The following is a 26633-nucleotide window of genomic DNA, read 5'->3' as shown; positions in this document are numbered from 1 at the left end:
TCCCCCCTGCTTTTCTGCTTTTCTCTGTCCAGGCCTTTCCCTTCTCAGTCTCTTTCTCCACAAATAACTAAACATTGGAAGCCACGTCTATTTTGATTATTTGTTCTGTTGTTTGAATGTGGTTTTATATTCCCAAATTTAAAAAACCAAGTGAAACACACAAACGGCCCCCTTTGGGAGCACAGGGAACGAGGTATGTGAAATCGTGTTTGATCTGTGTTTGTCTTTCTGCTGCATTCAGTTGGAACAAAAGGAATCAGCCTTTTAAAAGCAACCATATGTGTCTCGACCTTTTCATTAGTCAGACGAAGAGGCTGGACCTGACATTAGAGATTTATGGAAATGTTGGGTCACATCATCCAAACAATTTCCACCGTGACCATGATGGCCTGGTTTTAGTGAAGCCTGTCCTTTTTCTTGGGTGGCACAGACCTTTCTGCTCCTGGGAGAGTGCACAGGGCATCATCAGCGGTGCCTTGGCCTTGGGTGTGGTGGGCTCACATGGAGGTCACCCCTCCTCCATACTTCAGTCTCTGGCTATTGTGTCAGTATCCTGAACTCTGTAACAAAGTACCACCAACAGGCGCTTAGGACCCCAGAAGTGTATTATTTCACAGTTTGGAAACTGCAGTGTGGAGAGGGCAGCTCTCCCTCCCAAGCTTTAAGGGAGAATCCTTACTTCCAGGACTCCAGCTCTAGGAGTCCAGGTCTCCTTGGCTTGGGGTGGCATTGCTCCAATCTCTGCCTCCCTCTTCACCTCCTTCTCCTCGGTGACTCTGTGTCTCAGACCGCCCCTCCCTTTTTCATAGGACACCAGTCATTTCACTCAGGGCCCACCCAGATAATCCAGCTCGATCTCATCTCAGGATCCTTATCCTAATTACATTTGCAGTGACTTTTGTTCCAAATAAGGTTACATTCTGAGGTTCCAAGTGACAGACATTTTGAGGGAACCAGTACAATTCCATGACATCTATCAATAATGAGTACATGACCAGGCATGGTGGGTCACCCCTGTAATCCCAGCACTTTGGGAGGTGGAGGTGGGTGGATCACCTGAGTCAGGAGTTCAAGACCAACCTGGCCAACATGGTGAAAACCTATTTCTCCTAAAAATACAAAATTAGCCGGGTGTGGTGGCACACACCTGTAGTCCCAGCTACTCAGGAGGTTGGAGAATCGCTTAAACCAGGGAGGCAGAGGTTGCAGTGAGCTGAGATCATGCCACCGCACTCCAGCTTGGGTGGCAGAGCGAGAATTTGTTTAAGAAAATATCAATGCATTTTTGCTAATCTAAATCTAACTTCATGAGGCCCTCAGTAAATTCAATTGTTCTTTGGAGGGTGTTATTGCAGCCTTTCACTAAGAAGGTAAGGATCACAGAGTTAAGAGCTGACTTCCAGGAATTCTTTAAAGCGTCCTAGCCCCAGGATATCAGAAACTCGCAGCAATAGTTGACTGATCATTTCTGGCAGTTTTGCATCCATCCCATTTCAAATTTGCTTCAGCTCAGCTTGCTGGAGAGAGGGGCAGGTTCACTTACCTTGCAAATATTTACCGAGTATCCTCCATGTGCTCAGCCTGGCTCAGCACGGAGGCTGTGGGAGGCAGAACAATGCCCCCAAAAGATGTCTGCGTCCTCATCCCTAGATCCTTAGTATGTGACTCTTTGTGGCTAAAGGGACTATCAGGTATGGTTAAATTAAGGTACTGAAGTGGGAGATTATCCTGGATGGTTGGATGGACCCAAAGTGATCACAGGGCTCTGAGGAACCGAAGTGGGAGATTATCCTGGATGGTTGGATGGACCCAAAGTGATCACAGGGCTCTGAGGAACCGAAGTGGGAGATTATCCTGGATGGTTGGATGGACCCAAAGTCATCACAGGGCTGTGAGGAACTGAAGTGGGAGATTATCCTGGATCATTGGATGGACCCAAAGTCATCACAGGGCTCTGAGGAATCACAGTGGGAGATTATCCTGGATCATTGGATGGACCCAAAGTGATCACAGGGCTCTGAGGAATCGCAGTGGGAGATTATCCTGGATTGTTGGATGGACCCAAAGTCATCACAGGGCTCTGAGGAGAGGGAGGCAGAGGTCAGAGGGGAGCCACCTCCTGTGACGTGAGCAAGGACCTGAGTGAGGTGGCCATAAGCCCGGAGGCACGGAAGCTGCCAGAAAGAAGTGGACAGAGGCAAGGAGCAGATTCTCCAGGGACACCTCCTGAAGGAGCCACCTCGACTTTCACCATGTGAGTCCCATTTCAAATTTATGGCCTCTAGAATGGTAAGAGAATAAACTGCTGCATTTCTAAGTCACTGGGTTCTGGGCATTTGTCAGAGCAGTGGCGGGGAAGTGCCTGGCCCACTCATGGTTGCCTCTGGCTCTTAGCTCCCTGTGCTGAGTGACATGGGTGTAGTTTCAGCTCCATGCAGGGTCTCAGGGCACCATGCAGGGACAGCGACAGAGACGTGGCCAGGGCCACACCCCTGCTTTGGCTGGACACTGAGCACTGAGCATCTTGGTGTGGGAGAAGCCCACCCCGCACAGCACCCTGCAGCTGCAGGCAGGCTCTGTGATCGCTGCAGAGGCTCTCCCTTCCTTCTGGGACTTACTGGGATGCACCCACGCATGGGCCCCGCACACACAGGGAGGCTGCCCCAAGCTGCGGCCCCTCGCCTAAGCTCTCACCAGAGCCTTACTGGCAGGACGTTGCAGCCCCACTCCGTGTCCCCACACACCATGGCTAGGTAGATACTAAGCCTTGTCAGGTTTGGGGATGGGGGCACCCCTCACTCTGCTGTGGGGCAGGAGCCAGTGCACACCTCGGCTTCGAGGCCACTGACAAATGTCTCCCAGATGCCGTCGTCACTTCTTCTACCAAGTGGCTACACAGAAGGGGAAACTGGAATTCTGCATTGGTCGGGGGCCTCACACTCATCTGATTCATGCCTGGGTGTCTTCAAGTTCACCAACTTCCTGCAGTCACATTGTGGGAAATGGTTTGAAGCAGAGGCCATGGGGCCAGGAGGGCTGGAAGGGGACTTGACTTGAGAAGAAATGGTGTCCCCGAAGGTCATGGGAAGCATGCAAAGAGGAGGAGAAGCTACCCAAGGGCCTTATAGGTGCAGGGCACAGGTTCCAAGGAGAAAAGAGGAGGCTGGGAGGCCAGAGGGCAGAGGGCAGATGGAGGAATGTATGACATGGTTCTGGGCGGGAGGCTGGGCCCAGGCCAGCCCAGGTGGCCATGCATGGATTTGTGTCTCCATCCAGAGAAGGGGGTGATGGGATCCACCATGGACTGAAAGGCCACAGTGAAGTGCAGGGAGAAGATCTGGGGGAGGTGACGGGGCCACGGGAGCCTAGTGAAGACATCAATACCATCACTCAGGCTGGGTGTGGGTGGCCATGGACGAACGAGGAGGCGGGGGCTGGCAGAAGGTCGCAGACCATGAGCTGCTGTAGGACAATGGCAAAGCCTGAAGGTTGAATGAAACCAAAGGAGAAGGAGGAGGGGCACTGAGTGACCTCCCGAGGCTTCTGCTTGTAGAGCAGACTGGATGGGGCGGGGTAGGTTAGGAGGAGAAGTTTGCAAGTTGGGTTTGGGCAAAGTGAGTCTGCAATGCCTTTTAGACATTCAGGAAGAAATGTCCAGATCATTTGGTTGTTCTGGTCTAGAGCCCAGAGCAAGCACCTGAGCTGGAGGTCCAGGTGGGCCCCTGGCATGTGGGCATCACCCAGAGCTGTGACTGTGGTGAGAGGACAGAGGTGTGAGCCCCAGGAGCTCCAGGACAGGAGGAAGGCCCTGCAGGGGAGGAGCAATGGAGGAGGGAAGCGGGACACAAGCAAAGGAACAGAAAACATCAAGGAGATGCCTTCAAGGACTATTGACCACGTGGGGATAGGAGATGCGAACTCACACACACTGGCCTGTAGGATGCCAAGGAGACCCACAAAACTCACAAAGGCAGATTCTACCCATGAAAACAAGGTGCATGGTGCCGGGCTCTTTCTGTGAAAACAAGGTGCATGGTGCCGGGCTCTTTCTGTGAAAACAAGGTGCATGGTGCCGGGCTCTTTCCGTGAAAACAAGGTGCATCATGCCAGGCTCTTTCTGTGAAAACAAGGTGCATGGTGCCAGGCTCTTTCCTTGAGATGAACAGGAGGCAGTCATAAAACAGACTCTCTCAAGATGGGGAAAATTTGCAGAAGTGGCAGCTTTCCCCTTAAAGAAGAAAAAGTTAAAAGATGATGAATTAGATTGAGCAGTAGCTACTAGAAGTTGATAACTGAATAAGTAATATATTTATTATGTGCCTAGATACTTAGATTACCCTACATTTTAATACCATATCATGAATTTTCTTTTAAAACAAAATAAAATTATTAGTAAAGGGTGATGTATTATTTTATTTTATTGTAATGATATACTGTAAGGCATTATAAGAAAGGCATAATGATTTGTGTTATGTTTACATGTTGCTCAAAAATTGCTGACATATTACATACACATTTAAGAATGGCATAACATATAGAAAATCCTAAGGAATCCACTAAAATCTGTCAGAACTAATATCACAGTAACGCTGCAGAGTAAAAGATCAATTTACAAAAATCAATTGTAGACATCAGCAATGAACAATCTACAAATGAAATTAACCAAACAAATCCATTTAAAATACAATAAATAAAAAAGAATACACACTTAGAAATAAATGTATCAAAGAAGTACCAAACTTATGCTCTGATATGCATTGTAATCTGAATAAGACAAAACCATTGAAAGAAATGAAATAAATAAATAAATAAATGGAAAGATATACCATGTTCATGGATCAGAAGACATAATATTGGCAAAATGGCAGAGGTGGTTAGTCTTACATGTCAACTCAGCTGACCTACAGTCCCTAGATATTCAATTAAAAATAACCTTAATGTTGCTGTGAAGGCATTTTGTAGATATGACTGAGTTCCATAGTCAGTTGACTTTAACGAATGGAGAGTACACCAGATAATATGAATAGCCCTGATCTAATCAGTTGACGAGCTTTAACAGGAAAGTTGTCTGAAAAAGAAAAACTTCTGCTTGTGGACAGCAGCTTCTATTTGTGCCCAAAAGTTCTATCCTCTTGTCACTAGCAACCTACCCTGCATTTCAAACTTGCCTAGCCAGTCTTCACAGCTGCTGAGCTAATTCCTGCAAATAAACAAACATTCTGCTGATTCTTTCTAACTGATACAATGGCAATATTTCCCAAACTGACCTACAGATTCAAGGCAATCCTTTTCAAAATCTCAGGCATTGACAGTACATAAATAACAAAAGAAAACATAAATTGGACTCCAACAAAATTAAAAACTCTTGTTCTTCAAGAAATTTTGTGTGTCAGGGAAATAAAAAGACAGCCCACAGAATAGGAGAAAATATTTGCAAATCGTATTTTGGATAAAGGACCTGCATCTAGAATATATAAAAAACTTTTGCAACTCAGTAATAAAAACACAAATGACTCAATTTAAAAATGTGCAAAAAGTTGATATCCATTTCTCCAAAGAAGATACACAAATGCTCAAGAGTAACCTGAGAAGTGCAAACCAAAAGCAGGAAGATGCCACTTCATACCCACTAGGATAACTGTAATGGGAGAGATGGGTAACAATAAGCATTGGCAAGGAGGTGAATAAATCAGAACCCTCATCTACTGATGGGGGAAATGTAAAATGGTGCAGCCACGTTGGAAAACAGCTCAGCAGTTTCTTAAACGGCTAAGCCTAGCACTACTAGATGGCATGCCCATTCCATACCTACATAGACACCCAAGAGAAAGGAAAACATGTCCACAGAAGCCTGCACATGGATAGTCATGGCAACACTGTTCACCATAGCCAGAAAGTGGAAGCAGCCCACATGCCCATCCACTTATGAATGGAGAAATAAATGTGGCGCATACACAAACCCAACACATCACTAAAGTGTTGCGCATGCGGTAACGGTGATAAACCTTGAAATGTTATTCTAACTACTGAGAGCTTTGATCACAGAGAGACCATATACTGTACAGAGACAGAAATAACTTAGTGGCTGAGCTGAGGAGTTAGGGGAAATGGCACGTTATTAATCATGGGCACAGGGGTCCTCTAAGCATGTAAGAATGTTCTAGAATTGACTGTGGTGACAACTGCACAACTCTGTAAATATGCTAATATATATGTTACTATAACATAGTAGTATATGCTACTAATACACCAATTTATAGATACTAATACATGTAAATTATATAGCATAGAATGTATAGGTATATATAAAATTTATATCATATATAGTTATATATTATAGTTACATAGTTATATATAACTATACATAATATATATCATACACTACCATATATCATATATATTATATAATTATATATTAGTATACACATGTATACTAATATATAATTAATTATATATAATTTATTATATATATATAATATATATAATTATTATATATATAATATATATAAATATAAATATATATAAATATAAATATATATAATATATATAAAAAATTATATATAATTTATATATATTAAATTTAAGTATATATATAAATTAATACTACATAATTATATATTAGAGTATATAAATTAGCATATTAGTGTATGTAATTACAATTATATATTAGTATATATTATATAATTATATATTAGTATATGTAAATTAGCATATTAGTATATATTATATACATTTGTATATTTGTAAAATATATATTTATCTATTTTTACATATTTATAACATAAAATATATATTATGTTAGCATATATATTAGTATAAAATAATATATATTATGTTACTGTATATATAAGTATATATTATATAATAGTATATATATTTGTTATCCACTTATAACATAATATAAATAATATTACATATTAGTATATTATAACGTATTATTTGTTATATATTAGTATATATATAAATTATTACATTAGTAAATGTACAAATGCCACAGAATCGTATGCTTTACAGGCATGAATTGTACGGTACGTGAGTATGTCTCCGTCAAGCCGTTATAAAGAGTAACGTGATTCACTGCGGTTAGAAGCAGATCTAAGGCTCCACAATGGCATCAAAAGAAAGCTCACTGAGAACCGCGCTGTTGTTTTCAGCGAGGACCGCAGCTAGGAACTCAAACTCCGTGCGAATGCATTGGCTTCAGTTTCCTATGGAGAAGGATTTCCTTTGTTAAGGGAAAGAAGAAAGGAAGGAAAGAGAGAAGGGAAGGGAAGAGAGAAGGGAAGGGAAGGGAAGAGAGAAGGGAAGGGAAGAGGGAAGGGAAGGGAAGGGGATGGAGAAGAGCAGAGAGGACTGGCTCCACACCAGGAGGCAGAGCACACGTCCCCTCGCAGATGCTCAGTGTTTTCAACACCTCTCTCCTCCGGAGTCCCCTGTGCTCCCTCCGACCTGGTTTCCGAGTTTCTCACACAGCATGTCCCTTGCCTGAGCCTGTCTGTAAGGAGCCGGGGTCAGATCCAGTCTGGCCGACTTGAGGTCCTTGAATTCCACACTTCACCAGCCGGAACCTGTTTTTGGCAGCCCTGGAGGCAGGTCAGAGGTCAATGAGAGAATCTTGGAGGAACAGATCCCCAAACTTCCAAAGTTCCAGCTGAGTTAGCGTAGCAAAGCTAGAATGACCCTTCGCGGGAAGAGTGCTGTTCAACCACAAGGCCTTGGGGGAAAAGAGAGAGAGAAAGAGGGAGGGAGAGAGGGAAGAACAGGGAGAAAGAGAGGGGAGACAGGAGGGGACAGAGGGAAGAAAAGAGAGGAAGAAAGGAGGGGCGGCAGCACCTGGTCCTGCCTGCTTGGGGGGACAGGTGGGGTGAAGCGGCAGGGTTCCCGTGCCTGGTCCTCTGGCCCCACAGCTCTCCCCACGCCTGGCCTTGTGCATTCTGACGTAGGAGCACAGGCTGTTTGGAGCCGGGGGAGGCCTAACATGGTGTCCACAAACCACCTCTCTGGCTGTCCACGAGGAAATGAGTCTTGGGGAGGTGGTGACACCTGCACCCCCTGGCTGTACCGTGATGAGAAGCGGGGAAGGGGGGAGGAACGCCCTGCCCGGCACTTCTGGGTGTACCTGAGCCTGTCCAGCTCCTTCCACAGTTCACATGATCGCTCCGCACGTTCATACACACGTGGGCCCACGGATGGCAGAAGCAGAGATGCACGGGTGTCTCAGCCACCCCTGACTTTGTGGGTGTGACAAGAAGCAGGGGAGAGACTGCATAAGCTGAAGCCTGTCACCTGCAGACCGGGGGGGACAGGGACGGGCAAGATGGAAAGGTGGGTCTACCCGATTGAGGATGGAGAGACAGCAAGCAGGGAGACGCCGGAGTACAGTACGTGGGGAGACAGGGGCGTGGAGCCCATGGTGTGCAGCACCTCTCTCGTTGCTAGTGGGGCACAGGGTACTAATGGAGGGAAGTGAGACAAGCGGGACGTGCACTGCAGCGCGATGGCAGCCATGTGAGTGACGGAACAGGCGCACAGCAGATCCGGGAAAGGCGGACTTGGCATCCTCCGATAGCTGCCATGGAGGAAGGCGGCATCAGCTGGGGGAGTGCCGCGTGGACACAGACTCTGTGTACTGGTACTTCTGGCTTCCTCCTCCTCCTCCTGGCGCATTAACAAATGCAATGTCCTGCTTCCTTGGAGTTAGAAAGGCCACAGGGAGGGCTTTGGCCCATAAAGTGTGAGCAGACAGGTAGCAGCAGGTTGAGCAATGGAAACTTAGTTGCTTTCTTAGAGCTGTGAGATGGGAGCTGCTGGTCCGGGCCGCCTGTCCCGACCCATGTGGACAGGCCCCCGGTGGGGGCCCCGAGGCGTCCTGCAGGCCAGCCCTAGTCTCCCACTGAGCCCAGGGCTGGGTGACCATAGGGACCTAAATGTCACCAGTTCCTGCTCATACCTGCTGACCTGGCCAGTGATTGTTCGTGCCCCTCTGCTCTCAGAAGCAGCTTGGAGTGTGTGGGGAGTTCACACTGCCCATAGGGGGGAGTTGGGGGGTCAGGCCCTCTGGGCTAATAGCCCTGGGAGGTGAGCGGGAGTGTGCATGAAGAGGGCACTGCCATGGATGGCTGGGTATTTCCAGGGACTGCACACCTCTCACATATACGGAGACCACATGGACATGGCAGAGCCCAAGGCAGAGCCCAAGGCAGGGCCCACAGGACCCAAAAACTGCAGCACGCAGAGGCTGCCCTGTCTCCCATGCCCATCAAGAGCCTCTCCAGGACTGGACCTGGGACCAAGTAGAAGGCAGAAAAGCCCCTCCCCTGTTGTCCCCACTCAGCCCACCGGGAGTCCAGATGCTGACCCGGCTCCATCCTCCTCCTCTGGGCTCCTCCTTCCTCCCTGTGCTGCAGCCACCCCCTCCTCAGGCCACATCTGGCACCACAGCGCCAGCAGCTCCCTCATGCAGGTGGCATGTGAGCCGCACGGAGCACCTGGGCACTGCCCTGACACCACATGGACCAAGAGGACAGAGTGTGGGCTTCATAGCCCCCTGCTTGAGGTAGAGGCCCTTGGTGTTTGAATCCAAAAGTCCCAGGACTCCTGAGTGTGCAACAGGACCTCAGAGACTCGTGGACACCTCTGCAAGGCTAGAGGCTGTTGGCCTTCTGAAGACCTTTCCTGAGAGGCCCACAGGACCCCGCTCACTTCTGCGGTGGGGGATTGAGAGACAGATTTTGCTCAGACAGGGAATGCAGGGTGTCACATGGTGTAGGGGAAGAGAAGGGAGAGAGTTGAACACTCTGACCTGGTATAAAGGTCCCGCCATTTGAGGTAAGGGTTGTAGAAATGTGCATCTGCACACAGGTCCTCTCTGCTAGTCTTAGGACAGCTCCTGAGTGGGGTTGTCCCTATCTGCATTCCAGCACCAAGGAGACAGAGCTCCTGGAGGTGAAGGCAGTCACTCGAACTCACATTTGCCCATGGACAGACTGGCACTCAGGCCACGGTCTCCCTACTCTCAGTATCCCCTGGGGTCTGCATTCAGTTCTCCGAGTCCTAAGTAACCTACACCATCTCTCTGGGGAGAAAGGGGGTGTTGGGTGGGAGGCAGAAGCAGAGGTGCAGGGAGGGGAAGCCGTCTGTCAGGTTGTTTGGCTGGTATGCAGGCAGAGCCTGTCCCTGGAGCCAGGTTCTCAGGACCGCCCTGCAGGGGCCTCAAAGCAGATAGCAGCAGCGGATGCCAGGAGAACTGTGGAGCAGGGCCTGGCCCGTCAGTGGACTTTCCAGTCCAGGATGGGGGAATAACAAGCCCCCTCCCTTTGCACCCGCACTGTCTATACCTCCTCCCATCTCCCTGCTGCCCTGCGAACCCCTCTAAACTGAGCAGAGAGTACCACGGACTCTGCAATGTGTCACCTAACTCTCTTCTCACTTTGCCAGTTCCTTGCTCTGGGTGAGGGGTGGGCTTTGTTTCTGGCTGTCCTTTGCTGTGCTGTCTGCCTTGGCTTGGGCCACCTCATGCTTCCTGGATGAACTGTTCCCTCTCCTATCTCTCCAGACACTTCAGTCAGTCATGCCAAGAGCCTCTGCCCTCTTCCCCAGCACAGCTTTCTAAGGGATAACTGCACTCTGGCTTACAAAGGCAGGTGGTTTCTTCCTTGATGGGAGGTACTTCCTTCTTTTCCTCATCTCTGATAAGTTTCACTAGGAATGCAAACAGTGATTAATGGGTAAACAGACCTGGATTGCAACTGCAGATCTTTCAAGAGACTGGGCAACTCCTATAATTGCTCTGAACCTCAACTGCCTCCTCTGTAATTGGAGACAGTGTCCTGTGCCCACAACTATGGGCATCAATTGACAGAAGCCACATGATGCAGTGTGTGTGAAAGCATCTGGCAGAAGCTGATACTAGTGTAAATATTCATAGCTACACAAAGAAGTGATGGGCACCTGAAATGGAAACTTTGTGGGTAAATATAAAATACTTATTTTCTTGCCTTTAAAATTCTTTAAAAGATAATTGGCTGTTTAATACAAAAATAATGAAAATATATTATGGGGGTTAAAACATTAGTAAAAGTAAATATGACAATTACAATAAATATAAATGACCTAAACACTTCAAATAAAAGTATAAACTGTCAGACTAGATAAAAAGAACACAACCCGACAACAAGCTGTCTATAAGATATGCATTTTAGGCCAGGAGTGGTGGCTCACACCTGTAATCCCAGCACTCTGGGAGGCCGAGGCAGGCAGATTGCCTGAGCCCAGGAGTTCAAGACCAGCATGGGCAACATAGTGAGATGCCATCTCAAAAAAAAAAGGTATGCACTTTAAATATAAAGACACAGATAGATCAAAGGTAAACAGACTTAAAAGCAATATACTATGTAAACTCTAATTGTAAGTAAGCTGAAGTGGAAACAATAATATGGAAGTCGACTCCAGGGCAAGAAATACTGTCAGGAATACAAAGAAACATTTTACAAAGATAAAAGAGTTAATTCACCAAGAGGATACAGCAAACTTAAATGTCGGAAGCAAAAGCTGGCAGAACTAAAAAGTCAAATAAATCCACAAATCCAGTTGGAGAAATCAGTGTTCCTCTCACCTAAGGATGGAAGACGTAGACAGAAAGTCATAGAGGATACGGAGAAGTTGGATAGCCACATCAACACCTTGACCCACAAACCTTAGCAAGCACTCCATCCACCAGCAATGGAACCCACATTCTTTTAGGAAGAGTTCTCCAAATTTGTGAAGCCTGATATAAGATAGGGAGAGCGTTGCAGGTGAGTGAAGAAATAATTCAATAAATGATGCTGAGAAATTTGCTATCCACGTGGAAAAGATAACATGAAATGAGATCTCTGCTTGCATAATCCCCAAAGACAAAAATGTGGCTGGATTAAACTTAACTGTGGAAAGCAAGAATTTTAAAATTTTATTTAAAAAGAAATAGATATTTTGTGACCTCAGAGTAGGGAAAGATTTATTAAGACCTAACACAACAGAGGTTCAACATAAGGACAAAAATGATCAATCTGATTGTATCAAAAGATCAAATTGAACACAAAAAGACACCACAACAAAATTACTAAAACACCACCGCATGGAAGATGTCTGTGTCCCACAAAATGGCTGAAGGGTTAAAATCTAACATATGTCGAGAATTCCTACAAAAAGTATTAATAAAAACAGCAGAAAAAATTACCAATGATTCGGAAAGGTGATTTATGGAGGGAGAATTTCCAATGGTAAATAAACTTAAAAATTTGATTCATCTCACTCAAGGTCAGAGAAATACATATTATACTGTAATAAAACTCCATTTTACACCCACAAAAGCAAACAAATTTAAATCTCATCACTTCAAGTGCTGCAGAAGACGTAGAGCAAAGAAAACTCTTACATACTGCTGGTGGGAATGCAGACTGACACAACTACTTTGTACAACGGATTGCCAGGGTCTAGCAAACTTGAAGATGCCTTTACCCACTGAAGAATAACTCACTCCTGGGTATATATTAGAGGCTCAGAGAAACTTTAAGTGCACAAGAGGAATCTTATGAAACTGTTCCTAACAATATTACATTTTGTTGAAGAATATGTACCTTCATAATAAAAGTGGTTAGAAACTCAGGGTGAGGATAGACACTGAGGTCAGGATGGTGATCATCTCTTGGCAGGGGGTACAGGAGTGGAACAGGACCAGGGAGAGGTGCATGGTTATTTCCCAGGCTGCTTGTTGGGTTCATGTGTGCACATGAAACAGAGGTGGAACCTCCCTTATTAAGAATGCCTGGGATGAGAAATTTTTTTTTTTTTTAAGAATTCGAAATATTTTCTTGTACATAATGGGATAACTTGGAGATGGGACTGAAGTCTAAACACAAAACTCATTTATGCTTTGTAGACACCTTATCCAGAGAGTCGGAAGGTAGTTTTGTCCAATATGTTTAATACTTTTGTGCATGAAACAAAGTTTGTGTTCAATGCTTGTGTGTAGAATTTTCTAATTGTGCTGTCATGTCAGTGCTCAATGCAGATTGACATAACTACTTGTAGTTATGTTTTAAATTTTAGAGCATTTAGATTTTGAGATTAGGGTTGTTAAATATACGTTCATTATTTATTTTCAGGTGTCTAAAAAGTTGCATAAATTACAGTTATTTCAGATGCTTTGGAAACTTCATTTGGTTAAATATGCAAATCATAAAACTATAGTTAACGTGAAAAATCACCAATTTTTAACTTCTATCATTTGATGCAAAAGAGTTGTCAGTAAGCTTACTTTAAATCGTATTGTGTTAAAAATTAGATTTAAAAGCAAAAAGGAAAGAAAGAAATGAGGCTAATTCTATAACGTTTTGGCTAAATCAATATTTTTCAAAGTATGGTCAGGCCACTGGGGGTCCCTGAAACCTCAGAAGTCTCTGAGGCCAAAGCTGTTTTCATAATGCTAAGAGACCACGATTTGCTTCACCATATTCACATTTGCATTCAAGGTACCAAACAGCCACAGTGCTGAGCCTGGAATGAAGGCTGGAGCCACACCACACTGCAGTCACTGCGTGCGTCACTGGAGCCACAGCACACGGCAGTCACTGCGTGCGTCACTGCCAGGCACCCACGGGGAAGGACAAAGAACACACCCTCTTTCTCACTTAAGACTGTTCTGGGTGAAAGAGAAAAATTATTTTTTATGAAAGCTCAATGCTTGAGGCACATGCCTTTTTAATATTCAGCAAAGTAGAAAGTACACATAAACCCTTCTACGAGCTGAAGTACAATAGTTCTCTTAAGGAAAAGCACCACGTCACTGAGCTAAGAGCTCAGCTACCCACTTTTTTCATGGAACGTTGTTTTTACTTGAAAGAGCGGCTTACGAACTATTCAGAGCTCCGCGTTTGGCAGATTTCTTGAAAGTGAATGAAGTGAACCGGCCATTTTAAAGAAAACCATGGACAGCAGTTGTTTCCAATGCTACAATGTGAACTTCTGAGTGTCAATTAAAATGTCGGAGGGCATGTATTCAGCACCACAATCTTCGTAGTTTCCTGTTACCTGAAGACTGCCCGGTGAGACGGGCAGAGATATTAGCAAATATCATTTTTTGGATATTGAATAAAGAAACACATCTACATTGGAAAACCTGTATAACTCAGTGAGTCACTCTTTTCCAAATGACCAAGATATGATGTTATAAAATCCTGCGAAAGTAAAAGACCCGGACTATGCATTTTAACGTGACAGAGACAAAAGGGCCCATTCATGCTAACGTGCCAGTGGGATTCAGACTGCATTGTAAATAATCTTCAAGAAACTGCCAATTTTTGTGTCTGGCATAAGGGTCCAATTTTATTATTTTGCATGTGGATATCCAGTTTGCTCAAGAGAATATCCTTTCCTGATATGTATTTCTGGCACTCTTGTAGATCAGTCAACCATATACTGTGGATTTATTTCTGGTCTTTTGGACCAGAAACTAGAAAACTCATAGAAAATGGCATACAGGAAAGTCTTCCTGGCATTAGTCTTGGAAATGATTTCATGAACAGACAAGTGGAGTGTCCAGTGTAAAGGCATCTACACAGCTAACAAGCAACAGAATGAAGAGGGGACCTAGGGCAGGGAAGGAAATATTTGCAAACCACAGCTCTGATAAGAGGTGGGATTCTAAAACATGTACGAAGCTCCTACAACTCAATATCAAAAACACCAACAACCCAATTTAAAAATGGGCAAAGAGCTTGGACAGACATGTCTCTGAAGAAGACACACAAATGGCCGACAGGTATAGACAGACTCAGTGTCACTGATCATCAGGGAAATGCGAATCCAAACCAACCTCCTGTCAGTCAGTGCAGACGCCGACAACAGCAACAGCAAGGCAGGCATCGATGGGTTGTGGAGGAACCAGAAACCTTGCGTGCTGTTGTTCAGAACGCAAAATGGTAGAGCATGGTGGAAAACAGTGCGGCGTTTCCTCAAAATTAAAAACACAGGCTCGGTGGCTCAAGCCTGTCATCCCAGCACTTTGGGAGGCTAAGGTGAGCAGATAACTTGATGTCAGGAGTTGGAGACCAGCCTGGCCAACATGTGAAACCCCGTTCCTACTAAAAATACAAAAATCAGCTGGGTGTGGTGGTGGGTGCCTGTAATCCCTGCCACCTGTCAGATTTTCTTCATGTATTTCCACCAAAACAACATTCAACTGATGGCTGAGACGCAGGTATGAAACTCCAGCTACCATCCATTAAGCCGGACCTTAAGCAGATTTGTAAAATTTTAAAGCGACCTCCTCACTATTTCCACTAAATATTTTACATTAAAAAATATAGCGTGTTTCCCCAGCATGTTATTTACATTAACTTGTGATGTTATTGTTTCTATTTTCAGTGAGTAAATCTCTGAGATGGTTAGCCTTAATTTTTCACGTGATAAACATGGCTAGGTATAACCCATGGGAACTAAAGCTCTCTGGGGTCCTTGGTAGTTTTTAACCCCATGAGGTCCCACCAGCAAAGCAGTTGCTAGCCTCTGGGACAAATGCCCCTGAAAACACAATCAGGGAAACGAATGTTTTCTAGAAACATGTCTGCACTGGATTCCGGGGCCTGAGTGTGTGGGTGTAGAAATGCATGCTTAATTGTGTGGAAGAAAGTTGTTCAGATGATAAGTTTGGGAGAGGGTGTGTTAAACAGCCACAATTTCATTTCTGGTAGAGAAAACACATACTGATCATTCTTTTTATTTTAAATATTTAAGCTGGCGACACTGGCCACATCTTAACATGGCATGGCTCAGCACTGAGTAGGAGGAAAAGGGGCCGTGCAGGCCGCCAAGAGGAAGGGACGGGGGCCCTCTGGACCCTGGAGCATTAGGAGAAGGGGCAGACCTGGGCCGGGGACAGCACCCTCCCCCAGGTTAGCCCAGGTGTGGGTCCAAGGACAACGCCCTGTGGCTTTGGACCTCAGCCTGGTCACAAGCCATCTCCCGGGTTGGCCTTAACGGTTAGCCTTGATTTTTTATATGATAAACATGGCTAGATATGACCCATGGGAACTAAAGCTCTTTGGGGTCCTTGGTAGTTTTTAACCTCATGAAGTCCCAAGACCAAAGCGGTTGCTAGCCTCTGGGATGGAGCGTCCGTACCATGTCACGTGCCTTATAATTTCAGGGACAAATGCCCCTGGAAACACAATCAGGGAAATGAATGTTTTCTAGAAACGTGAAGTTTTCACATCAGCTACTGTGGCCACACACTTTGGTCTCTTGGTGAAGTCAACACTGGTACTCTACATCAGGGGTCCCCAACCCCTGGGCCATGGACTGGGACCAGTCTGGCCTTTCAGGAACTGGGCCACACAGCGGAAGGTGAGGGGTGGGTGAGGGAGGGAAGCTTCATCTGTATTTTACGGCCTCTCCCTGCTGCTCACATTACCACCTGAGCTCCGCCTCCTGCCACATCAGCGGCAGCATCCCATTCTCACTGGAGCACAAACCCTACTGTGAACTGTGCAGGGCAGGGATCTAGGCTGTGAGCTCCTGATGAGAATCTAATGCCTGATGATCTGTTGCTGACTCCCAACACCCCCAGATGGGACCGTCTAGTTGCAGGAAAACAAGCTCAGGGCTCCCACTGCTTCTACATGATGATGAGCTGTATAATTATTTCATTAAATGCTACAGTGTCATCATAATAGAAATAAGATGCACAATACATGTAATGCACCTGAATCAGCCCGAAACCATTCCCTCAGTGCAAGGACATGGAAAGTTATCTTCCACGAGACCAGTCCCTAGTGCCAAAAAGGTTGGGGGCTGCTGCTCTACGTGAGGAAAATCCAAGGGCTTACACAATGTATCCATTGATTGATCCAGATTCTCCCCAATACCTATGGATCCCATCTCCCATGGCATGCTTGTGCTGGGGGCTGGGAGCGTCTCTCCTCAAGGAGTTCATTCTGCTGGGAAAGTCAGAGAACAAGCCATGATTACAAGACCTTGGATTACAAGCAGCAAGGAGGAAATCAGCAGCTGCTCTGCCGTGAAGGACAGTTGGGGCCTGGGTCTGTTGGAATGGATGGAAAAGCCCTCCCTCAGGCTAGGCCATGGTCCTGGAGACCTGGGGCCAAGCAGAGCAGCCAGTCAGGATCTGGGGAGGACTTCCAGGCAAAGTGTGTTAGAGTAGGGGGGTGTGCATGCAAGCTGGGCGATCAGCAGCTCAGGCAAAGGGTGTCAGAGTAGGGGGTGTGCATGCAAGCTGGGCGGTCAGCAGCTCAGGCAAAGGGTGTCAGAGTAGGGGGTGTGCATGCAAGCTGGGCGATCAGCAGCTCCTATATTGCAAGACATGCTTCCAGGCCAGACACCAGCAAACCCAAGACAGACAACGAGTAAAGCAGGTGCCTGAGCAATCGCTGGGGAGGCAGAGCGGGGAGTGGGGGGCATCCTGCATGCCACATGTGTCCCTGCATGACGCCTCCAGCCAGGGAGGTCCTCTGAGCATATCTGGACCACTTTCAGGGACACTATTTTCCCATCTCTATGAAAAAGAAGATTGTCCACTGCATGCCTATGAGAATGGCTAAAACAAGAAAAACGGTTTACATAAAATGCCTGAGGATGCAGAGATGCAGGACTGTCATGCACCGCTGTGGGGGCGGGGCAGTGGAGCTGCGCAGGAAGAGCATGGCGGCTTCTTCCTGAACGGAACGTGCCCTTCCTATGGAACTCAGCCGATGACTGTCCTCCCAGGCAGTTATCCCAGAGACCTGGAGACCTGCAGTCACACAGAAGCCCACACGTGAATGTTTCTGTCGTCTTCTTTCATATGAGTCAAAAACTGGAAACAACACGAATTTCCTTCAACAGGAAAATGATTGAAGTGTGGAATGCCTTTGCCAGGGAACACTGCTCATGACAGGGAACACTGCTCATGACAGGGAACACTGCTCATGACAGGGAACACTGCTCATGACAGGGAACACTGCTCATGACAGGGAACACTGTTGACACAGAAACTCAGATGACCTCCAGGGAGTTATACCAAGTGAAGAAGGTCGTCTGAAAGGTTATGTCGTGGAGAGCAATCTTGAGACGACAACGTGATGGAGGTGGAGAGATTAGCGGCCACTGGGGTGAGGGCTACCGTGGTTCCACGGGGGTGAGGGCCACCGTGGTTCCAATGTGGTGAGGGCCACCGTGGTTCCACCGGGGTGAGGGCCACCGTGGTTCCAATGTGGTGAGGGCCACCGTGGTTCCACCGGGGTGAGGGCCACCGTGGTTCCACCGTGGTTCCACAGGGCAGCTGCAGGGATCCTGGATGTATGGTTCTCTGCTTTCACTGTGGTGGTGGCTACGCAAAGGGACACAGAACTAACCCACACACAGGCGACTGCGTCTGATAGCGGTGACATCTGAGCATGGGGTGTGAATGGCGCTGAGGTCAAGCTCCAGGCTGTGGCTTTGTCCCATGGTTACCTAAGCCGGTACCTCTGGGGGAAATCGTGGAGGCACCCTGATCACTCTGTAACTTTTCTGCAACTGCATGTGAATCTACAATTATCTCAATGCAAAAAGGTGTTTAGTTATTTTTTTAAATGAGTGGATTACAAACTGTCTCTGTGGAGAGGGCAGGACTCAGCACACCCTGAGAAGCAGCATTCCGGACTTCTGGACCAGCCAGTGGGGATGGAGCCTCACCCGGGGCTCAAGGTCCGTGCTGGGGCAGGGCTCGCAGAGCCTGTGTCTGCTCCTCTCTCTCCCTGCCCTGTGGCTCCGTGGCTGGTCTCCGCCACCCGTGATGGAGTGTGGCCAGCATACGCACTTGCCAAACACTCAGAGCTTAACCCTAGAGAAGACCACACGATCTGGGGCCAAGGAAGATGGGCAAGAACTCGGGGCCTGCCCCCATAGCCCAGGACCACGAGCTGGGGCACAAAGGAGCCCAATGGACAGGAATGAGGACCTGTCCCCGAGCCCAGTGCCATGTGAGCTGGGGCAGGACAGGGCCAGGTACAATAAATGAGAACTCAGGAACTGCCCCCACAGCCCAGGGCCATGTGAATCAGGGCAGGACAGGGCCAGGGAGGATGGACACGAATCAGGGCTCGTCTCCACACCGCCCACGGCCACCTTTTCCCAGCCACATCTCTGACTGCCCCTGCCTCACACACCACCATCACCACGACCATGGCCACCTACACACGCAGACCACAGTTCCGGTCCTGGCACCAAGCCATGAGATACACTTGCCCAACACTCTCTGGACCCTCCTTAGCGTTGTCAAGTGCATGTTCTGGTGCCAAGCAGGGGGACTCAAACCCACTGTTCTCCTTAGTTCGAGAAGACTGAAATGTTAGTGGGACTGGTGAAAATCGCTGGGCAACATCTGTGTCATTCCTCCTTCTCAGAGCACAGCACAGGTTAGAAGAGAACTTCTCAAAGCGCACGATGGATTTGCCAAGCCACAAGTACTTAAAAACCAACTTTAGACCCCTGCCAAACCCCTAAATTCCATGGCATATTTTGATCCTTATTAAAGTCATATAAAATAATACCATGTGTGAGGGGCTCTCTGCTGCATTCCCAGGGCTCTGTCTGTTCACCAAAGCAGGGCCTGCTCTGAAGAGCTCGTGGCAGCCCGTGCCACCCTGCTGAATTAGCAGCCACCCTGAGCCTCCTGGGCAGCCTGGCTGCCATGGCCCTCAATCCAGGATGCCGGGAGAGTGGCAGCCCTGGAATGTGGGCTGGATCCTGGCTGCACCAACTCCCTGGTTCTCCCTGGTGAATGGTTTCTGCATCTGCAGTGCACTTAGAGTGCTTAGCACTCAGTGGCAGAGACCTCCGCTTGTCCCTCATATGCTTCATTTTCCCTGGAGAATTGCTCACCGGCCCGTGGGAAGCACCATGTGTGCTTACAGTATGCCTGTCCTCTGCTGAGGTGTCTGTCTGACATGGAGATGGCCCTCACATGGGTCTGTGGGACAAGCCTCTGTCTGGCCTGTCTGAGCCTCCGACTCTGCTGTAGAAGAATTGAGGCCTCGGGCTGTTTATGTGCCTTCTGAGTGGCCAGCAGCAGGTAAGGGTGTCAAGTGTGAGGCACAAATTGTAAATAGGCATGGCCTTGGGCCCCCCTGTGGGCTCATCTACAAGTGTGGTCCCCCCGGCCTGCTTCCGAGAGGAAGTGGCAAGGGTTCGAGTCACGTGGACTTTTTGACAGTATGGGTAGGTGGGTGGAAAACTCAGCCAAACACAAGCAGAAGAAGGGGTTTATGGGAAACCCCAGGGCTGGCACACAAGCCTGTGGCCCTGTGGGCCCCTCCTGGTGCCCTGGAGATTCAGGATCAGCCGTGGGCCGCAGCTCTGCCCTCCTCATGTCTCTCCTGGCTCAGCTCCCCCCATGTCCCTGCCACCCTGAGAGCCGCCTCTCTCCTCCCCTCTCCCAGGCTCACGTCTGGCCAGCCTTCTAGACAACCACCCCTGGACCAATCAGTGCAGATGTGGAGGGAGTGAAGAAGAAGGGGAACCCATTGGCCCCAAATATTTGTGATGGGGTGGAGGGAAGGGGAGGAAGATGCCATTCCCAGGAGAAAGAAATAAATGCCTCCGTGGGCACCACACAGGAAGTACAGCGCGCTCCGCGGAACGCAGGACGCTCCCGCCATCTCCAGGGCAGAAGCTGGCTCTCCACGGGCCAACAAGCCCGTGGAAAAACACTCAAGGTCATCCGCCATCAGGACCCAAACATCAAAACCACCATGAGATGCCACTTCACAGGCACGAGAGCTCCTGGAACCAAAGGGGGACGTGGAGAAAGCAGAACTCTTGTGGCTGCCAGAAGACTGTGAAACACTGCAGCCACTTTGCAGCAGTCGGACAGGTCTTCTGAAGGGTAAGCACACAGTACCACACACTCCAGAAACCCCACTCCTCGGTGTACACCCGAGAGAAGCGAAAACACATGCCCACACAAAAATCTATGCAGGAGTGTAATACCATTATTCATGGCATGTAGCCAAAAGGTGAAAACACGGCATGCATCTACTTATCATGAATAAATGATATATGGACCACATACTTGGGAATATTGTTCAGCCATGTAAAAAAGAACGAGGCACTGACGCGCGCTGCAGCGTGCATGAACCTTGAACACCTGACGCTAAGTGAAAGAAGCCAGATGCAAAGAACCACAGAGTGTGAGGGTATGACTGCGTCTGCACTGAAAAGTCCCAACAGGAAAACCTATTGGGACAGGAAGTAAATTAGTCATTGTCTAGGTTAGGGTCGGGGAGTGACGGGACGTTGGAAGGTCACAGCTGAAGGGTCTGGGGTTTCTTCTGGGAGATGATAAAAACGTTCTGACGCTGATGGCAGTGGCAGCTGTATGATACTATGAATATGTTAATGCCACTGAATTGTGCACTTTAAATGGATGAATTGTGTGGTGTGTGAATTACATCTCAATAAAGCTGTCACCAAAAAAGATACTCTGTACCGGGGAGTGATGCTAATTAGCCTCATTAAGCGCCCCCATCACTGCAGGCCCAGCTCAGAATCAAGTTCTCCCAGCAGGCCCCCAAGCAGCGGAGTCGGATCTCACTTGTCTACGCCACCTGTGCAGCACTGGGTACCGGGTTCCTGTGCGGCTGGGACATGCCCAGATGAAAGCAGTGGCCCCTGGCCCCCACCCTGTTCAGGCACCAGCGCGTCCCTGGCATACACAGCCGCTTGGCCAAAGCTTCACTGATGTGGATGAGGGTGATCGGTGGTGAGAAACGATATGTGAGGAGCAGCCGGGGGCCGATTCCCATGTTCAGGGCCTGGCTGTGACATATCAGCCCCACTCCTCCTGGCGGGGGCTGAACAGGGCAGGGGGACAAGTCTCCTCGCCCCTTCTTGACCCCTTAATGCCTGCCTTGTTTATTCAGGGAATAGCGGGAGCTTTGGGTGGCCCGGGTTTGAATAAATGGGTGGGATATGAGCGGATGGGCCAACAGTGGGGATCCTGAGGGTAACTGGCCCTAACCGGCGGACACAGCCCTTCTCAGCATCTCCCTCCACAGGCCAAGTGAACCCCAGGGCTGTGTTGTGTGTGCCTCTGGGATCACGCGACAGAAGTCACACGTGATCGTGTCTGGGCTGAAAAACATCTCTGTAATCACTTTCTCTTGCAAGCCTCAGGTCTGGCTCCCCATCCCTGAGGCAGTCAGAGTTCAAGGCTGGCAGGGGATCATCTCCTGGAAACAAAGCCGCACGAGGAAAAGGGGGACTGGACGGACTTGATTGACCCAGGTCCGGGAAGATGGGAGGCCTTTCTGCTGTGAGCTGCCCAGGGCGATTCTCTGGAGCGCACACTCCGGGGTGCACAGGAGCCATTCTGGGGTGGAAGGTCCCTGAGCCCACAGCCAAGGCAGGAAGCCTGCTCCAGAGATATTCGGGGTGCTCTGATGGCAATGCCACACTGTTGTGCCATCTCTGCAGGTCGCTTTTCTCCAGGGGTGTCTTCTCACCAAATGGGGGGATGTGGCCAGCCAGGGGAGCCCTGTCAGCGTTTTCTGAATGAATAAGATCAGGAAAGCTCTTCAAACCCGGGCACTGTTCTACCTGGCCCGGCCCTCCCCTGCCGTGTGCCCAGCACTGGGGTGGCCCATCAGTCTGTGCCTGGGAGGCTCTGGACACTGTCCACAGCCACAGTGCACCCCGAGCTCTGTATCCCTGAAGCTCAGGCAGCTTCGCTTTTCACGGAGGCCAGCACACTCTCCCTCCTGGCGAGGGCTGCGGCCCGGCCCGGCCCAGCATGTGTGCAGTCATTTCAGGGCACTGCCTTTGGAGAGAGACTGAGGTGCATTCGATCCGTGGCTGATCTGCTCTCTGCTGGCTCAGATAACACCCCTGGGCTGCTGCTCCTGGCGCAGAGCCCCAGCGGCTCCATCGAACCCTTCCTCCTCGGCGCCTCGCCCCTGCAGCAAAGCCAGGGCCATGATCTGGTCACAACACACAAGTTGAGTGTCCCCCAGGAGCAGAGGAACTGTGTTCCCATCCTGGGAGGCTGCAGTGTCTGGTGGGGACCTGAGTAGGTGCTCTGGTCGAGTTCAAATCCCATTAAACGCTGAGAGCAGCAGTTTGGGTTTGGGTCACTCGGGAGACACAGGCGAGTCGCAGCTGATTAGTAAGACAAGAGTGATGACCAGGCGCCTTCCGGGGGCTCTTCTGGCCATTCCCGAGGGGCTGTGGCCTCAGTCTGTCCCATTTCTCACAAGGAAAAGCTAAGGCCAGAGGGTTTCTACGACCGCACTGCTGCAAAACTCATGAGCAGCAGAGCCACTGGGTGAGATGCCAGGGTGTCCTGACTGCCCCATTCTCACCACGTCCCGATCCTCAGCTCAGCCCGACCCCAGCACCCACCCTTTCTTCCTTTCTGAAAAGCAGTATTGACTCTTTCTGCTAATGAAAAATAATATAAAAATGGCACAGCTCTGGGAAAATATTATGCTATCGTTTTTAAAGAGTAGAAGGGGATGCAGTAAGAAGAGGTTCATGAGGTTCATATGGACCCGCACCTGGCGCTGGAGCATTCCATGTTTTTACCTGTGTCATCACCGTCGTTGTATGCCTCTAAAAACAGCTGCAGCACCTTCCCGGCTTCTGTGTTCTGTGTTCTGTGTTCATGGATGCATGTGTTCTGTGTTCTGTGTTCATGGATGCATGTGTTCTGTGTTCTGTGTTCATGGATGCATGTGCTCTGTGTTCTGTGTTCTGTGTTCTGTGTTCATGGATGCATGTGTTCTGTGTTCTGTGTTCTGTGTTCATGGATGCATGTGTTCTGTGTTCTGTGTTCTGTGTTCATGGATGCATGTGTTCTGTCACAGCCCCCTCCGTGGGAGCCCTGCCCCCTGGCCTGGGAAGTGCCCCTGGAGAGCTGTGAGGTTTGTTGCGGCTGGAGGCCCCAGAGTGGCCCAGGCTGAGACTGGCTTTTAGGATAAGTTTTGTACTTGAGGTTCCCAGGGCACATGAGTGGTAGAAGCTCAGACTCACTGAAGAGTCTGGGAGACTTTGTGTTTTCCCTTCATGGGAGACTTGTTTTCCTTTCAGAGGCAGAAGCAGCCTGAGGCATCCAGCCCCAGAAACAGGCCGGAACCAGAGCTCTGCTCTCTGGGCCAAGCCCACACGCCTGCCAGCCTGCTTCGGGTTTCAGGCCACTCAGGTACTGCCTTTTCTTGCTTTTGAACTCAGCCATATATATATATATTTTTTCCTGAGCCAGGATCTTACTCTGTTGCCCGGCCAGGCTGGAGTGCAGTGGTGTGATCACGGCTCACTGCAGCCTCGAAGTCTCAGGTTCAAACCATCTTCCTGCCTCGGCCTCCCAAGTGGCTGGGGCTATAGACACCCACCACCACACTAGCTAATTGTTTTTAAAAGTTTTTGAGGAGATGGGGGTCTCCCTATGTTGCCCATCCTCCTCTCGGACTCCTGGGCTCAAGCAAAAGCCTCCTGCTGCATCCCCCATCTAAATGCTGGGATTCCCGGCATGAGCCACCCCACAGGAACAGCTGTATCCTTCAACACACAGTGGTACCGCCCACGCAAGGCCCCGCCCACGCAAGGCCCCGCCCACGCAAGGCCCCGCCCACGACTTCTGAATACTTTTGGCAGAACGAGTTCCTACCTCAGTTGTGAGAAATCCGTATGTTTATAATCAGAAAAATAGTTTTGCCTTTTAAATACGCCTGTGTATGCCCTGTGTTCCCAGATGCTAGCGACGTGAAATACCTAAAACGGCAGCTTTCCTGGGAGGTGCATTTCAGTACAAACCCAGCAAAGGTGTGGCGAGAGCTGAGAATGAGGAATAGTGAGCGCAGATACATTCCTAGTAATAAATATCAAAACACGGCTGTTGTAATTTGCTTCCAGACACAAAAGTCTGGCCTCCCACGGTGAACCGTGCAAGGAAAACATAAACGGCCCGTCTCCACCTCCACACGGGATGCCCTGACCGTGGCTGCTGTGAGGACCCCTGGAGACCCTCTGGGGATACCACGCGCTTCTCGCACTCATGCCCTCCAGGGGAAATGTAGCATGAAGCAGGCACGCTGGGCCGGATTCAGGGCTGATGAGGCAGCCCCTCCTGGGGTCCCCGCCACCAGCCATGGGCATGGGTCCAGCTCGGAGAACACCACCTTCATCTGTGTGATTTTCAGATTTTCACCAGCAGTGGTAGACAAGGAGCCTCCACACCAGGTGTGCAAAGAACCCCGACGCAAAGAAAGACACTTCCCTACCCAGGAGAATCCTGACACCAGCCATTCCGAGAAGAAAATCGATCTGCCTTGTCTTCCACAGCTCTGCTTACAGCAGACACTGGGTTTCCTGCTCTGCAGTTTTCTACTTAACAGCACAGCACAAACGTTTTCCTTGTTACTTCACAATCGTGGGACTTCTATGAGACGACATCTAACATTCAGTCCATCTGGCACCATCGATTCCCTAGCCCTTCCCCTCACAACAGGCATGTAATTTACTTTGTGAGCTGTATAAGTCTGCAGTAAACCTCTTCATGCCAGGCTTTTGGCCATTTGGGGAATTTTCTTTTAGCGTGATTTCCCAGAAATGTCGCCACGAGGTCAAATGGAACAAACAGTTTTATGATTCTTGTTATGTGCTGCCAAGGCTTTCCCAAACAGCTTCCCTCCTTTTGCAGCTCTGGGAGTGTGGGTGAGGGCAGGTAGGAGCCCCCCACCACCCACCACTGAGGTGGCCATTGGAGTGCGGGGTGGAGGGCTGAGGGTCCTGGCCGAGGGTCCTGAGATGGGGAGGGAGGAGCTGTCCAACAGGCCTAGGGGAGCCTTGAAGCTATGTGCAGGGTACAGGGTGGGAAAAGCCACAGCTAGTGGAGCCTGGCTGCTCCAGCCTGGGGGAACAGCCCTGCAGGGCAAAGAAGGGGCACACCAGGGAGGCACAGCCAGGTGCCTCTGCCTGACAATGTGGCTTTGCGATTTTATCCAAACTCCTACATACCTGCTGGCCAGCCTGCCTCTCATCCTGCAGACTCTGGGACCTGTGGCTCTATGGGGTGGTACCCAGGAGGCCTCCAGGGAAACAGTCCTTTGGTGGCTGAATGTGTACCAGTTTGAGCATCACAATAAACACAGTGGTAGCAGATTACAGCCCACAGACTACATCGAGAACCCATGAGCTGCCAGGCATGGCGGCTCACGCCTGTAATCCCAGCACTTCGGGAGGCCAAGGCAAGAGGATCACCTGAGATGAGAGTTTTGAGACCCACCTGACCAATATAGAGAAACCCCATCTCTAGTTAAAAAAAAAATACAAAATTAGCTGGACACAGTGGTGCATGCCTGTACTCCCAGCTACTTGGGAGGATGTTACAGGAGAATCTCTTGAACCTGGGAGATGGAGGTTGCAGTGAGCTGAGATTGCACCATTGCACTCCAGCCTGTGCAACAAGAGCGAAACTCTGTTTCAAACAAACAAAGAACCCATGAGCTCATGCTGATATAAAACTAAGGGGACAGATACACAGCGGGAGGGCGGCGGGGCGGGGGGCGGGCAGGCGGAAGCTCTTCCTCACAGTAGGGTGCAGACTAACTCATGGAGACGGA

General features: G+C 48.9%; 1 protein-coding gene across 2 annotated transcripts in view; it reads right to left on the bottom strand.

Moving 5' to 3' along the window:
* Positions 1–26633, bottom strand: part of LOC118154718 (uncharacterized) — a 200839-nt gene that overhangs the window by 146847 nt on the left and 27359 nt on the right. The window contains exon 3 of one of the 2 annotated variants that reach the window (XR_013519432.1): positions 3886–4228. The exons of the other annotated variant lie outside the window; for it this stretch is intronic. The gene's annotated coding sequence lies outside the window, so the exon portion shown is untranslated. Of the gene's footprint in view, positions 1–3885; positions 4229–26633 lie in introns of those variants that run through there. 2 annotated transcript variants of the gene reach the window in all.

The sequence above is a fragment of the Callithrix jacchus genome, chromosome 6 (genome assembly GCF_049354715.1).
Source record: "Callithrix jacchus isolate 240 chromosome 6, calJac240_pri, whole genome shotgun sequence".
Taxonomy (NCBI): Eukaryota; Metazoa; Chordata; class Mammalia; order Primates; family Cebidae; genus Callithrix; species Callithrix jacchus.
Note: the sequence above shows the minus strand (reverse complement) of the source record. Positions and strands in the feature narration are given on the sequence as shown.